General features: G+C 34.7%; 1 protein-coding gene across 1 annotated transcript in view; it reads right to left on the bottom strand.

Annotated features, from left to right (window-relative positions):
- SRFBP1 (serum response factor binding protein 1) overlaps positions 1-15,532 on the bottom strand; it is a 60,166-nt gene that overhangs the window by 11,729 nt on the left and 32,905 nt on the right. The gene's annotated exons all lie outside the window — the stretch shown is intronic.

Below are 15,532 nucleotides of genomic sequence, written 5' to 3'. Positions count from 1 at the left end.
TTGCAGTTGTCAAACTGGAGCTCTGTAGCCATATTGTAGCAGCAGTGAGTCAAAGGGGAACAAAAAAGTTTGGGTCTACAGGGTATGTAGGTATATAAAATGAGTAGTTATGTAGAATTATGTATACTACAGCTTTAGGTTCTGTAATTATATGCAATTTGTGTTCTGAATAACAGTTAATTCTATCAGCTGATAAACTACGTTATAAATATATAAATATTGTTATAAAACTAAGATATATTTTCTATTTTATTTTGATTGACAATAATTTTATATACTTATAGAGTACAAAGTGATATTGACACATGCATACATTGTAGAATGATCAAATCAGAGTAATTAGCATATCTATCACTTTAAACATTTATCATTTCTTTGTGATGAGAACATTTAAGATCCTCTCTTTTGGCTATTTTGAAATATATTGTTAACTGTAGTCACCTTGCTGTGCTACAGAGCACCAGAACTTGGTCCTTCTTTCTAACTGTAACTTTCTATCTGTTGACCGATTCTCCCTTTTCCAGTTTGTACTACTCCTGCCCCCAGCCTCTGGTAACGACCATTCTACTCTCTATTTCTATGAGTTTGACATTTTTAGATTCCACATACAAGTGAGATCTACCAAATTTGACTTCCATTAGCAATATATTAAAGTATGTTTTTCTAGGCAGTTTTCCCATGCAGAATGTTAGCAGACTTTTTGTTCTTTGTAATCCTGAACTAAGAACAGTAAGTCATTATAACGTTATTTTTTTTCCATTATGTTACTAAACCACTTGCATGTCCCTTTCTATAAACGTCTGTTCATAAATCTTGCTTTGTTCTTTTTCTGCTGGTTTGTTCATCATAAGTAATCTTCATATATTTAGAAAATTAGCTGTGTCCTTTCACATGTATTTGCAATGTTAGTATTTTTTAAAATCTTTTTTTGGAAAATTTTCTGGGTGAGAAATTTAAAATTTTCATGAGTCAAACTTTCATGACTTCTTAGTTGAATTTTTTAACAAAAATGTCTCCGAAGTATGTGCTGTATCTACTTTGTACCATAATTTTATGGTGTATATATATTTGAAAACGTACTCGGTGCTTCTAATTTTTATAAATGAAATTTTGATAAAGTTGCCTCCCCAATACCATGGCCAAACATCTTAGAGAATGAACTACTTGTTATATTGAAATATGAAAAATGTTAGAGTTAAGAATACTTAACAAAATATATTTAAAAATTACAATATAGACATAGTGAGTGCATGACACAGTGAAGTTTTGGGGCAAAATAAATATAAACACTTGGAGGATGAGCTTTGTCATTTTTATGTGATGCCATAACAACTTTGAAGAGGGACTAAAATGCAACATCAGGACGTTTGATCTGGAAGATCTCTTTATTACAGAAATCAGAAGGAACCAGAGTCAGAAGTGGTAAGTAACCTGACTAAAGTCACAAAACTAGGGAGAAGGCAACACTAGTTGAAATGCAAAAACTCCTAGATATTTAAACCTCTAACTTTTGCTAAACAAGAATCTTTGCAGAGGGTGAGTTCACAACTGATAATGAGGATATTACCAATCACTTCCTAGAAGCGTATCTGAATTGTCAGCCTCAAAGAAAGAGGCACAAGTTATGTTCAAGTACTAATTAGAATACTGTTATTATAACACTTTAAGAAATCATAATAATTAGAATTGAGGCTCTCATTGAATTAAAAATTATTTAATCAAGGCATTCCTAAACATCAGAATGTATTGTAGGAGAGACATATATCTCCTTAGTATATATCTGGTCCTTCAGTATTCCTTATATTTAGCTGCCAGCTATTTTTAACTAATTTGTATTTCGTTTTGATGACATGTTAGTAATTTGCAAATCTCAGTTGCTTGCAATTCTGGGAGTAGAAAAATATTCTAATGGGAAAAAACTGTGCAAATGAAAAACTTATTAACATACACATTAGTTATACGTTTCATAAATACTAAATTTAGTTTTCCATTCTTAAAGACCAATAAAAATATTACACATGTACTTGAAATGTTTGTTTTAAAGAAAGTCTTTGACATACCAATTTAGTAAATTATAGCAATTATTTAAAGATTTTTATTCTTCCTAAGAGAAAGTCAAATTTAATATTTTTAGCTTTTAATTTTATTCCTAATTTTCATTTTAAATCTTTAATTTTATTCTTAAGAATTTTGTTCTTAGAAAATCCTACATTTAACTTTTAAAATTCAAATTTCAAAAAAATCTAAAGGGGAAATGGACCAAAGATTTTATCAATCAATTAGAGTAACCTTCTAGGCTTGATTTCAAGATTACCTAGCCAATTAGGAACAAGCTAGAACTCAAAATCTGTTTTCTGAATTCAGTCTAGTATTCTCAACAAGTTTTCAACTCTCAGATAACTTTCACATTTCATGACCCAACTCCAGGTGTTTTTTACACTATAAATTGCGTAAAGCTCCCCTCATGTGTTTTTGAAAAGAAATGAAATATAAGCATTAGAAAAGAAAGCTGGTGAAGCAGATGGGCTCAGGTTTATTCCCTTGGCAGTGTTTTGGGTCTCTGTTGCACTGAGATAATATTTGCATCTTGCTTATTGCATTGGGATAATATTTGCACCTTGCTTACTGCACTGGGTTAGTGTAGAAACTCACAAGAATGAGTAAACAGACTCTTTCCCTCCTCATTTCTCTCTTGCCCATCTTCCTTCCTCACTTAATTTCTTCCCTCTTTATATTTACTGAACTCTTATTATGATGTGAAGACACTGTCTTACACATGAGGACACACAGATCAACTTCTGAAGCTCACAATGTTGCTCTAATTTAAAAGGCTAAGACAAATGCACAAATAACTAATACAAGGCAGAATGTGATAGGCTTCATAGGTGAGATAGAAAATGGAGATTTACAGAGGGAATAAAAATACACTGATGCATCTTAAATAAATTTATTTTGAAGCTTAAAAGGCTACTAAGTAATCTCAATGCACACATAATTTCTACACCTGCATGAAAAAGTCTTCCCAATATCGGAAGGTATGAAGGAAACCACAGCTTTCCTTATTTAAAGTTGACATAATGTTTGCCATGGAAAATTCTCTGGAAACTGTGGTTTTCATGTACCTCTAGTTTCTTCCATTCCAAATAAATTAAATAAAAAAGGGAAAACACCTTACCTTCTAATGGAAAATTTTTATTTGGGTATTTATTGTAAACAGAAAAGCATTTGGATGTATCTCAGAATGTAAATAACCCAAAAATGAAAAAGATCTCTTCTTTGAAATGCTACCTAAAATAAAGTGACTAAACTGGTGGAGGTAGAATGCTAGTAGCAGTACTTTGAATATCAGATGGACTTAATTTCAATTATAGATTTTATCTGATGACATAATCCCACATATTAATATTTGTACTTATCAAAAACATTTAGTAAAATAATAGCAAACAGTCCATTTGGCTGTATCATGAGAATTGTGGCTAACTAAACATGGATATTTAGGTGGTGATGAAAAAAGTCTCAATTATATTATCAAATATAAACTCAACTAAGATTTTTAAAATAAATGGTAAAAATAGACAAATGAAATCTTTTGCATAGGAAGGAAAAAGAATTCCCTGGAAAAATACTCTCCAATATTCTGTCTACTGTATGTTTCTGTCTTTGAAGACATTTAATAAAAACACTGAAAACTGGTCATATATAAATACAGTTTTTTGTGAAAATTAAGTAAAATTTTATGGGAAATTTAATTTGATACACACACACACATACACACAGAATGTTATATGTGAACATTACTGTGAGGGAAGGAACATAAGTGTAAGTGATAAAGCCAGTCATTTAATCATTCAAGCTAACCATTTATCAACCAACTGGAGGCAGTAATAGCTTTGTAGTAGGGGTATCTGCAGCTATTATTTCTTTTCTGCATGAAAACGGAGACGACATAATCACTGCTCTATTTCCCCTAAGCCACTGGGTCTGCTTTTAAGTGATAGTGATGCTTATCTTCAATTAAAACTTACATTAAATACCAATTACAGCCTTGTTTGGTTCCTATTTCCAGCAGTGGATCAATTTCTAAATGTATTTGGTCCCAGAGCACCATATGTATACGTCCTATAGTCAACTAAGGAAGAACAAACACATAAAAATAGGACAAAACAACAAGAGCAAAAAGGAAAACTATGTAGAACTCCATGTACTTATAACAAATTCTAGGCAAGCAGAAGCCAAAAATGAACCTTCCTCTAATTTGCCCTTTTAACATTGGAAACCCATAGAGAGTTAATAATATGACAGAAGGAAATGAATACTGGAGAAAATCAAAAGTGTAGAAATTAATTTTAAAAAAATTTTCAGTAGTGATGTGACACAACTGAATCAAACAGTGCTTATACTTATGACTATTTTATGGGTCTTTGGATCTTACAGTTTGGTACTGGTGGCAGAGTTAGTGGGAAGGGAAGGTTAAAGGGGAAGATGGAGTTGAGTGCCAAAAAAGAAGCATAGAACAGCTAAACAGATCAGGATGGGATGTTCCACTATGGCACTAGTTTCTAAAAGAAAAATGGAAAAGATTGAGGGCATATAGAAAGCAAAAATTCCAAAGACAAACTTGGCCCAGAATATTTTCCCTTGAGAGATTATGGGAATTATCCTTGCCATTACTGCAGAACATGAACCACTTTCATCAACTTGACTTGCTTGCAAGAATAGTACATAGACAAGAAATAGGTAAGGTAATCCTTTCAGGACCATGCTCATCTACATAATACAAAGAGATACACATACACAGGACAGTCATTTTAACTATTGGTGGCCACCCTACTTGGAAAACTTACCAAGAACTATGCATGAATCTATCCTTCCACCCATCTGAAGAATGGAATACTTCCTGTGAGCTTTAAAATGTCACATCTTTATCTGTTTATTTTCCAGCTTCCAGTTTCAAAAAGAACTTAAAAGATCACAGATATAACATATAGTAAGAAAATACCAAATAAAAGTAGGCAGAAAACATGAAAACGGGGGAAAAGAAAGAGAAAATATTATCATAATGGAAGAGACTAATTAAAATGAGGAAATTGTATCCATCAAAAGACGCTATTAACAAAGTAAAAGGAAACCAAATAATAAAGGCAGCTATTTCCAACCTGACAAAGAACTCACTCCAAAATATCTAAAGAACTCGTATCATTAAGAAAACAAACCAATTAAATATTTTAAAAAAAGATAAAACCAGGCGCTACACAAAAGTGGATATGCAAATGACCAAACAAAATGATGACATGTCAATGGAAAAACGCAAATTAAATTTAGGTATAATACATGCACTAGGATGTCTAAAATGAAAAAGACTAGCAATACAACTTTAACTAGAACTCTCATATACTGAAGGTCGGAGTATACATTAGTGCATCTACTTTGGAAAACCAGCGTATCTCCTAAATTGAACATATGTGTGATACTGTTACAGAATAAGAAATATATATTTGGTCTTTATCTTGGTTCCTAGCCAGAACTCCCAAAACTCATGTCATTTCATAAGCAATAAGAAAATAAAGGTGAAAGGAACATATTTTAATATTTTATTTTTGGTCCTAGTTTCTGAAATACACCATATTCCATAACCAAGTAACTCCACTTTCAGGTATATGCCCCAAAAGAAATGTGTAACAATGTTCATAGGGATAGATGTCAGCAAGATGGCAGAACAGGACTCTCTAGGGCTCATACCTGCACAGAAACATCAATTTGAATGACTATCTACACAAAAAAAATACCTTTATAAGAGCTAATGAAACCAGATGAGAGATTACAGCACCTAGGTATAGCACAGAAATAACAAAAAAGGAAAAACAACAACAAGAAAAACACATTGAAGACAGTAGGAAGGACAGTTTTACACTACTCAAATTACCCCTTCCCCAACCCCAGGCAGTAAACCATGGAGAGAAATAGTTTCCAGGTGGTGATGGAAGGGAGAGGTGAGCACTATACTTTGCCTGGGAACCCAAAACACAACCTACTCCAGTAAAACCAGCACCAGGAAGGCCATCACAGGCCCAGACTTCAGGCTGGTAACCAACGACTGAGACTCCAGGCCCACCCCAGTGCTAGGTTGAATGCCGCAGTCCCAGGCTCCAGGCCTACACAGCAAATTGTGTCTCTCGGTTGTCCCAAGACAGGCCAACATCAGTGGCCCCAGGTTCTGAACTGCCCTCAGCTGAGGATGATCCCCACGGCCCCAAGCTTCGGGCCAGCCCTAGGCTTCAGGGCAGCCCAGTATCAGGCCAGCACTTGTGGTCTCAGCATTTATGTCAGCCCCTGTCAGATCTGCCAGGTCCCAGGCTCCAGGCTGGTACATTCAGACTAAGCCTTCAAGTCTGCCTTGGCACCAGGCAGGATCCTACAAACCCCAGGGTCCAGGTCTGCCTCACTGGCTTCAGGATACTGATTCCAGTACCGAGGTGGTTCTTATAACTCTACGCTTCAAGCCCACCCAAGCACCAGGCCAGGCCCTGTGACTGAGGACACAGGCCTACGCAGCACTAAGTCTGCCCCTGTGGCCACAGGTTTCAGACCTGCCCCATGACCAGGTTGGCACCCTTGGACACAAACACCAGGCAGGCACGTGCAGAGAGAGGCTCCAGACCTGCTCGTGCCAGGCTGAGTCCCCAAGGCCCCACGTTCCAGGTTGGCCTCTGATGCCCCATTCTCCAGCAGACCCAGGGTCCAGGTCTGTCCCAGAAAACTGCCACTGGACCAGCCAACACAGACGCAGGGTGCAGGACCACTCCTGTCTACACATGTCCCGGGCCTGCCCCTGAGGCTGCAGGATACAGGCCAGCTTTTGTGGACCTAGCCTCTAAACCAGCACTTGCACACCAGCTTCTAGGCTGGTACCAACAGACAGAGGCTCCATGCTGGTCTCCATGGCCCCAGGATCCAGACCAGTCCCAGTAGCTCCAGACACCATGCCAGCACCAGCAATAATAAGTTTAGACCAGCACTGTGGACCTAGGCTCCATGCTGGCCTTGATACCCAGCCATCCCCCATGGTCCCAGGCTCTAGAGGATTCAGAGTCCAGGCCTACTCCAGTAGACCCAGGGTCCAGGTCCATCTCAGCATTCAGCAGTGCCAGGCGGAATGCCATGGACTGAGGCGCCAAGACCACCCGTGTAGACTGTGTCTCCAGCCCAGCCCTTATTGATCCAGTCTTCAGGCCCTATCACATGAACCCAGATGCCAGGCCAGCCCATATGGTGACCTGGTCACCAGGCCGGCATGCCCAAGGATTCCAGCAGCAAGCCTGCCCTCAAATCACGCCAGACACTCTGCCCAAAATCTCTGGATGTAACTGACTGGAGAATGGTTCTCCCAGACAAAGTGAGTATGCAAACACTAGAATAAGTCCCTACTTCTGTAAATATGCAAAAATCAACATAAGGCAACAAGAGACAGAAAAAACCTAAGAGATACAACACGACAAAAATAACAGAATAATATCCTAGTAGCTGACCCCAAATAAATGAAGATATAGAACAGAATGACAAAGAATTCAAATATTCAAATAATTATTTTCAGAAAGCTTACGGAACTTCAAAATACATACAGAAACAAATTAATAATATAAAGAAAACAATAAAATACCAAAATGAGAAAATTAACAGAATGACTAAAATTACATATATGAAAAATTTAAATTCTGGAGGTGAAAAATACACTGAAATAAAAAGTTAATGGAGAACATCAACAGCAGAACTGATCAAACAGAAGAATCTGTGAACATGAAGATAGGTTATGTAAAAATATATAGTCAGAAGAGAAATTAGAAAAAAGAATGAAAAGGAATGAATTAAATTTATGAGATTTACGGAACAGCACCAAAAGAACAAATGTTTGAATTACAGGAGTTTGTGAAGAGGAAGAGAAAAACAAAGGGGTAGAATGCTTACATAAAGAAATAATATAAGAAAAAAATTCAAATTTGAGGAAAGATATAAATACCCAGGTACAGGAAGGTCAAAGGTCTCCAATGAGATTCAATCCAAAGAAGACTACACTCAGACACACAATCAAACTGTCAGAAATCAAGAACAAAGACAGCATCTTGAAAGTAGCAAGAGAAAAGAAGCAAATAACATGTAAGAGAGTTCCAATAAGACTAGCAGCAAATTTCTCAGTAAAGGTCTACCTCATAAGCCAGGAGAGAGTGGGATGATATATTCAAAGTGTTGATGAAAAAAAAAATGCCAATGAAGAATATTGTACTTGGCAAAGTTGTCCTTCAGAAAAGAAGAGAAATAAAAGCATTCCCAGACAAAAGCTGAGAGGGCTCATTACCACCAGACCTGTCTTACAAGAAGAAATGATAAAGGGAGTTCTTGGAGTTGAAAGAAAAGAACACTAATTTTAACACTAAAATATATGATAAAACTCACTGCTAAAAGTAAGTACGTAGTCAAATTTAGAATCTCCTAATACTCTAAATGGGGGTGTGCAAATCACTTGTATCTTTAATATGAAGATCAGACGACAAAAACTATTAAAATATTGTTAGCTACAACAGTTTGTTAACGAATACACATGTAAATTAAAACAGCTAAATGCAGGAGAAGGAGGAACAAAAGTATACAGTTTTTAAATATGATCAAATTAGCCACTAGGGAAAATCATTTAATAAGAAACACAGCAAGAGAGAAAGAAAGGAACGAAGGAGCTACAAAACAGCCAGAAAACAATTAACAAAATGGCAGTTGTAAGTCCACATGCAGAAATAATTACCTTGAATGTCAACAGATTAAATTCTCCAATCATAACACATAGTGGCTCAATGAATTTAAAAGGCAAAAAACAAAAACAAAAATAAGACCCAACCATATGCCGCCTATAAGAGACTTATTTTATCTGTAAGGACTCATAGACTAAAAGTGAAGAAATGAAGCAAGATATTCCATGCAAATGGAAATTAAAAGACAGTAGGAGTAACCATACTCAGTTAAAAAAAGACAAAATCAAAAACTGTACAATGAGACAAGCAAGGGTCATTATATAAATTAAGGTGTCAATTCATCAGATGGATATAACACTTGTAAATATATAAGCATCCCATATCAGAGGACCCAAATATATAAAGCAAATATTAACGGAGCTGAAGGAAGAGACAGATTGTAATACAATAATAATAGAGGACTTCAATACTCCCCTTTCAGCAATGCACAGGTCATCGAGGCAGAAAATCAATAAGGAAACATCAGGTTAATGGTATACCTTAGACTGTATAGACCCAATAGACAGCTACAGAACATTTCATCCAGCAGCAACAGAATACTTCTCAAGAACACAACGAACATTCTCCCAAACAGATGATATGCTGGGCCACAAAATTAGGCCTAACACATTTAAGAAAACAGAAAACATATTAAGTTATCTTTTCTGACCACAGTGATATAAAACTAAAAATCAATAACAGAAGGAGTTTTTGAAAAATTCACACATATGTGAAAATTAAACATCATGCTCCTGTACAACTGAGTCAAAGAAGAAATTGAAGAGAAAATTAAAAAGTATCTTGAGACAAATGAAAATGCAAACACAACATACCAAAACTTATGAGACACAGCAAAAACAGTTCTAAGAGAGAAGTTCATAGCAATAAATGCCTACATCCAAAGAGATCTCAAATAAATAACTTAAAGTTACACCTCAAAGAATTAGAAAAATAAGAACAAACTAAACACAAAGTGAGCAAAAGAAAATAAAGATTAGAGCAGAAACAGATGAGAGAGACATGAGAAAAACAAGAGGAGATCAACAAAATGAAGAGTTGGTTTTTGAAGATATAAAACTATAAACCTATATAGCTAGACTACAAAATTGAGAAGACTCAAATAAATAAAATGAGAAATGAAAGAGGAAATATTACAAATGATAACCACAGAAACACCAATGATACTGACCAAAAGAACAGAATAGAGATACCAGAAATAAATCCACGCATTTATGGCCAACTGATTTTCATCAAAGCTGCCAAGAACACACAATAAGGAAAGGACAGTCTGCTCAATAAACAGTACTGGGACAACTGGATATCCACATGAAAAAAAAATTAGACCACTATGTCATACACATACCTCAACTATACCATACACAAACCTCAACTCAAAAATGGATTAAAGGCCAAAACGTAAGGCTGGAAACTGTAAAACTGCTAGATGAAAACATAAGATATACGCAAACCATACATCTGGTAAGAGTCTAATATCACTGATATTAAAGGAACCCAAGAAACTCACTAGCAAATTAGCCGGGCATGGTGGCGCATGACTATAGTCCCAGCTACACTTGCTACACCAGAACTTGCACGCCAGCCTCTAGGCTGGCATCTCCCACCTTGGGAGGCTGAGGTGGAAGGATTGCTTGAACTCGGGAGGTGGAGGTGGCAGTGAGCCAAGATCCTGCCACTGCACTCCAGTGTGGGTGACAGAGCGAGACCCTGTCTCAAATAAAACATAGAAACAAAGAAAAGGAAACTCACTAGCAAGTAAACAACCCAATTAAAAATGGGCAAAGGACCTAAACAGACATTTCCCAAAAGGACACATTCAAATGGCCAACAGACATATAAAAAATGTTCAATATCACTAATCATTAGGGAAATACAAATTAAAACCGTAATGAGATATCACCTCTAACCCATAAGAATGGCTATTACAAAAAAGCCTAAAGATAACAAGTAATAAGCCTAAAGATAACAAGTAATGGAGAGGATGTAGAGAAAAGGAATCCTTGTACATTGTTGGATGGCAATGTAAATTAATACCACCATTATGAGGAATAGTATGGAGGTTCTAAAACAAAATGAAAAACAGAACTACCATAAGATTCAGCAATCCCATTACTGGGTATGGGTATATACCCAAAGGAAAGGAAATCAGTATGCTAATAACATATATGGCAAAAAAAAATTATTATATTTTGACATCTCAGAAAATAAAAACAAATATATTGTGCCATATTTTGATTTAATTAGCACTATTCTTTTCAACATGTCATTATTTTGTCTCAGTAAGACCTGAGCACAAATTTAAAACCATTTTAGTGATAACATTTTTCTTCTCTCTCTTTTTTTTTTTCTGAGACACGCTTGAGTGCAGTGGCATGATCACAGCTCACTACAGCCTCGACCTTCCAGGCTCATGTGGTTCTCCCAGTGTAGCCTTCCGAGTAGTTGAGACTACAGCTGTGTGTCACCATGCCCAGCTTATTTTTTGGATGTTTTTGTAGAGATGGGGTTTCACCAAGTTGCCCAGGCTAGTCTTGAACTTCTGGGCTCAAGCGATCCACCTGTCTCGGCCTCCCAAAGCACTGGGACTACAGGGTGAGCGCCATGCCCAGCCTTTCTTCTCTTTATGAATGAATTATATAGAATAAAAATACTCACTGCAAAACTGCACTCATAACTTTGGTGTTGCTTTTCTGACAAGGACAGCTTTTCTTGCCATAAAACGCCTTAAAATTTAACATGACTAATATCAATTAATTGCAGAGAAATGAGTGAGAGTCTACATAAATGTAGCATCAGAGTGCTTTTTTCATAAGGCTGACCTTAACATCATTCATTTCAAAGAACTTTTTAATCTTTGGATTTTCCCTGAAAAATATTCTCAACACTTTGAGACTCTAATATTCAACAATTTCTCACATCTCACATAATTACAACAATTTCTCACATAATTCTCAATATTCTCAATATTCACAATATTCTCAACATTTGAAACTCTAATATTCGACAATTTCTCACATCTCACATAATTACTGCCATGAACTACTAATGACGCCAGTGGACTGATGATTCCTCCTTAGGAATGACGGAGAGGAAGAAAAGTAAAAACTATGCAGTATCTGTTCCAAACATTCTTTCACAATACGTAATTCCAAATCTAAATCTAATCAGGACCTCAAATAAAATCATTGGTAAGAATTTAGTTTTTGAAGTTATACTATATTTAAAAATTCAAAAAGAGTAAGCCCATTACATGGATTCCACAGCAATCCTGAAGAAAAGTAAACACAGGAAAATCCAGTATTTGTCATAATTAATGATGAAAATCAGATTATGCAGAAGAATGAAGAAGAATGAAATCCAGATCAAAACCCTGCTATGTTAATGAAACCTTCAGAACACATGGATTTACATTCTTGTTTAGTTAACTTGCTGATTGTATTAATCTGGACAAACTAATCTCCATGGTCTCTAGTTTCCTACTTTATACAACGGGGATGTAATTCTCTCCCAATCAAAACTCCTCCACTAGAGTTGCGAATATTAAAAATTAAATGTGATTGTATCTAACACACATTCAGTGCTTAGTGAACACTATAAGCACTGAATATATGTTGTATTTAATAAATAATTCAATTTTAAAGACAAATCAATATGTAATATAAGAATGAGCATTTTTAAATCTTTTTCTTACACACAGCTTATAGTTAGTTACAAGTATAAATTCTCTTTTAGAAATAAACTCTGTGGTTAAGATTATCTCTTACATTTTCTTGTACTGTCCTTAGCAATGCTTTTAAGATACCAAAGGATGACTTGGCTTCTTAACTGCCAGCCTCAATCCCCACAGTAGCTGTTTTCATTTATTTAATATACAACACTTAGTGTGGGGTAAAATTTTTAACAAAAGGTTATGAGAAACATAAGTTTTGGAAATCATGGCCCTAAATCATCTAGCATACTGATTTGCACATAAACATCTACTGAATGAGTATTTAGCTACCAATCTGTTATAGCAAAATTTCCAACAATTTGAGAGATCTTAACATTACACAAACTTTTATTCATTTTACTCAAGTAGTTATGATTAGAAACTTTTATATAATTATCATAGTATATTTTAAAGTACGCTCTGATTTATTACATTTGAATTATCCCATCACTTTTTGAGACTGATTCTCAAAAGCAAAACTTTATGGAGGTTTAGAAAAAAGAGAAAAACTTAGGAGCTTGGACGCGGGACCTTTAATGGTGATCTCACTGAAGTATTTTGTTGATTAAAAACATGACATCCAGAGTCAGTGTATGTCAAATTTTTTTCTATTCAAGTCCCCTGAAGGCAGAAAGAATGATAATGTATCCTCTGGGAACATACAGTTCAAGGTCACACTCTAGATAACCCAAAATTTGGTAGTCTTATAGTTTATCATAAAAATTAATGCAAAATTTAGATTTCTGGTTTTTCTTCTAAAATTCAGATGTTGAGACTTGTGAATTTCTGGTTCCTGTCTGGAGAGTTAGAGAACCAGAAAGAGCAAAAAACAAAAAAGATGGACAAATAGCAAATTCACACTGAACCAGTCAGAGTGAACATCTTATAGTCAATTTGGAGTGGGATGAGGTGGGGCATTATATACAGAGGACCAAAGGTAAGAACTATGGCAGACTTTTACAAAATTAAAGACGCTAGATGACAAAGTGCAGAAAGACAACTATCAACACAGAATTGTATACTTAGTAAAAATATTTTTTAAAATAAAGGACAAACAAAAACTTTCTTCCAAAAAAACTGTAGAAACATATTGCCAGCAGATCTACTCTTCAAGACATTTTAAGAATCTTCAGGAAAAACAAATACACCAGCAGAAAACTTGGATTTAAACAAGGAAATAGACAGCAATCAAAACTGAATAAATGAAAGTAAAAAAATGATTTATTTTTGTTTAATTATTTCGAAACTGAACTGAATGTTCGAATGTTCAAATGTTCAAAGCAAAAATAGGAAAATCTATTATATGCTTATAGCACATGCAAAATGTTTAACGACAATGGCACAATAGAAGACATAAAGTAATTGGCATTTACGGTTCTTAGATAATTACACTGCATATAAAACAGCATAAAATTATGTGAAAGCAGATTTTGGTTAATTAAAGGTGTATATTATGAACTGTAGAGTGAACACTAAAAAACAATAATAAAATATGTACATGTAATGAATAGGTCAATAGAAGAGATAAGCTGCTCAATTAACTCACAGGAGACCAAAAAAAGAAGAAAAACAAAGCAAAAAAGATATGAAGCAAATAGAAAACAACTGCTAACTGGTAGATTTTAATCCAACCACATCAATAATCACAATGAATAGAAATGGCTTAAACATACCACTTAAAAGAGAGATTATCAGATTGGATAAAAAGCATGATCCAAGCATATGCTATTGATTTTTTAAAAATCACCTTAAGTACACAGACATATGCAGGTTAAAAGTAAAATGATGGAGAAAGATATTGAATGTAAACACTAACCAAAAGAAAGCTAAAGCAGTGATATAAATTTCAGACAAGATAGACTTCAGCACAATAAATATTATTGGGGTTAAGGAAGGCCATTACATAATGATAAAGGATCAGCGCCCCAAGAACATAAATCCTAAAATTTCACATATCTAACATACATGTTTCAAAATGCATACGCAAAAAGTGACAAAACTGAAAGATCAAATAGGCAAACTGACACACCTCTTAATAAAGTAGGCAGAAAAAAAAGTATAAATATGGATAATCTGAATTCCATCAACCAATTTGACTTAACATTTACAGATATCCCAACGGAATATATGTTGTCTTCAAGTGCACATGAAATATTTACCAAGATATGCTACACTCTGGACTATAACAAATAGTAAAACATTCAAAAGAATACAAATCACAAAGTTTATGTTCAGGGATCATAAAGGAATTAAATAAACAAATAGCAAAAAGATACTGGAAAACCCCTGTCTGGAAATTAAGCAACACATTTCGAATTAAACCATGAATCAAAGAGGGTCCAAAGGAAATTTAAAACATTTTAAACTAAGAAAAGAAAATACAGCATATCAAAATTTATGAGATGCAGCTAAAGTATTGCTTACAGATAAATGAATAGCATTAAATGCCTTTATTAGAAAAGGTCTAAAGCCAGTAATTTAAGCTTCCACATTAAGTAACCAGAAAAAAACACAAATCAAGAAGATGGAAAGAATGTAGAGTGGAGCAAAAATCAATGAAAGTAAAAACAAATGCAATACAGAAAAATCAATTAATACAAAATCTGTTCTCAAGTGGAGCAACGTAGGTACAAATTATAAAAGGGAATTAGTAAGGAAGAAGCAGGAGTAGAAAATCCAAAGAGCAGAAGATGTAGAAAAATGTAATGATGATGCCACCTAACAGTGGTGTGTTCTTAATCACCTAATTTAATTCTTTTTGGGTTCCAGTTTCCTCATTTGTAAAAAGAGCGTGATAAAACATCTTTCAAAGGGTAAATGTACAGATTAAATGAGACATTCATAAAAAATATTTGGAAAAATAATAAAGCATCTTAGTTTTAAGTAGTATGATGAACAGACTAAATTTTATATAATACGTGAAATGTCATATTAAGTTCAACATACCTTTAAGGACCTCGAAGGTATGATATTACAGCAAAACAAAATGTATAAATTAGCATAAATTTTTTTTTTGGTGGCAGTAATG

The sequence above is a fragment of the Nomascus leucogenys genome, chromosome 2 (genome assembly GCF_006542625.1).
Source record: "Nomascus leucogenys isolate Asia chromosome 2, Asia_NLE_v1, whole genome shotgun sequence".
NCBI classification, from domain to species: Eukaryota; Metazoa; Chordata; class Mammalia; order Primates; family Hylobatidae; genus Nomascus; species Nomascus leucogenys.
Note: the sequence above shows the minus strand (reverse complement) of the source record. Positions and strands in the feature narration are given on the sequence as shown.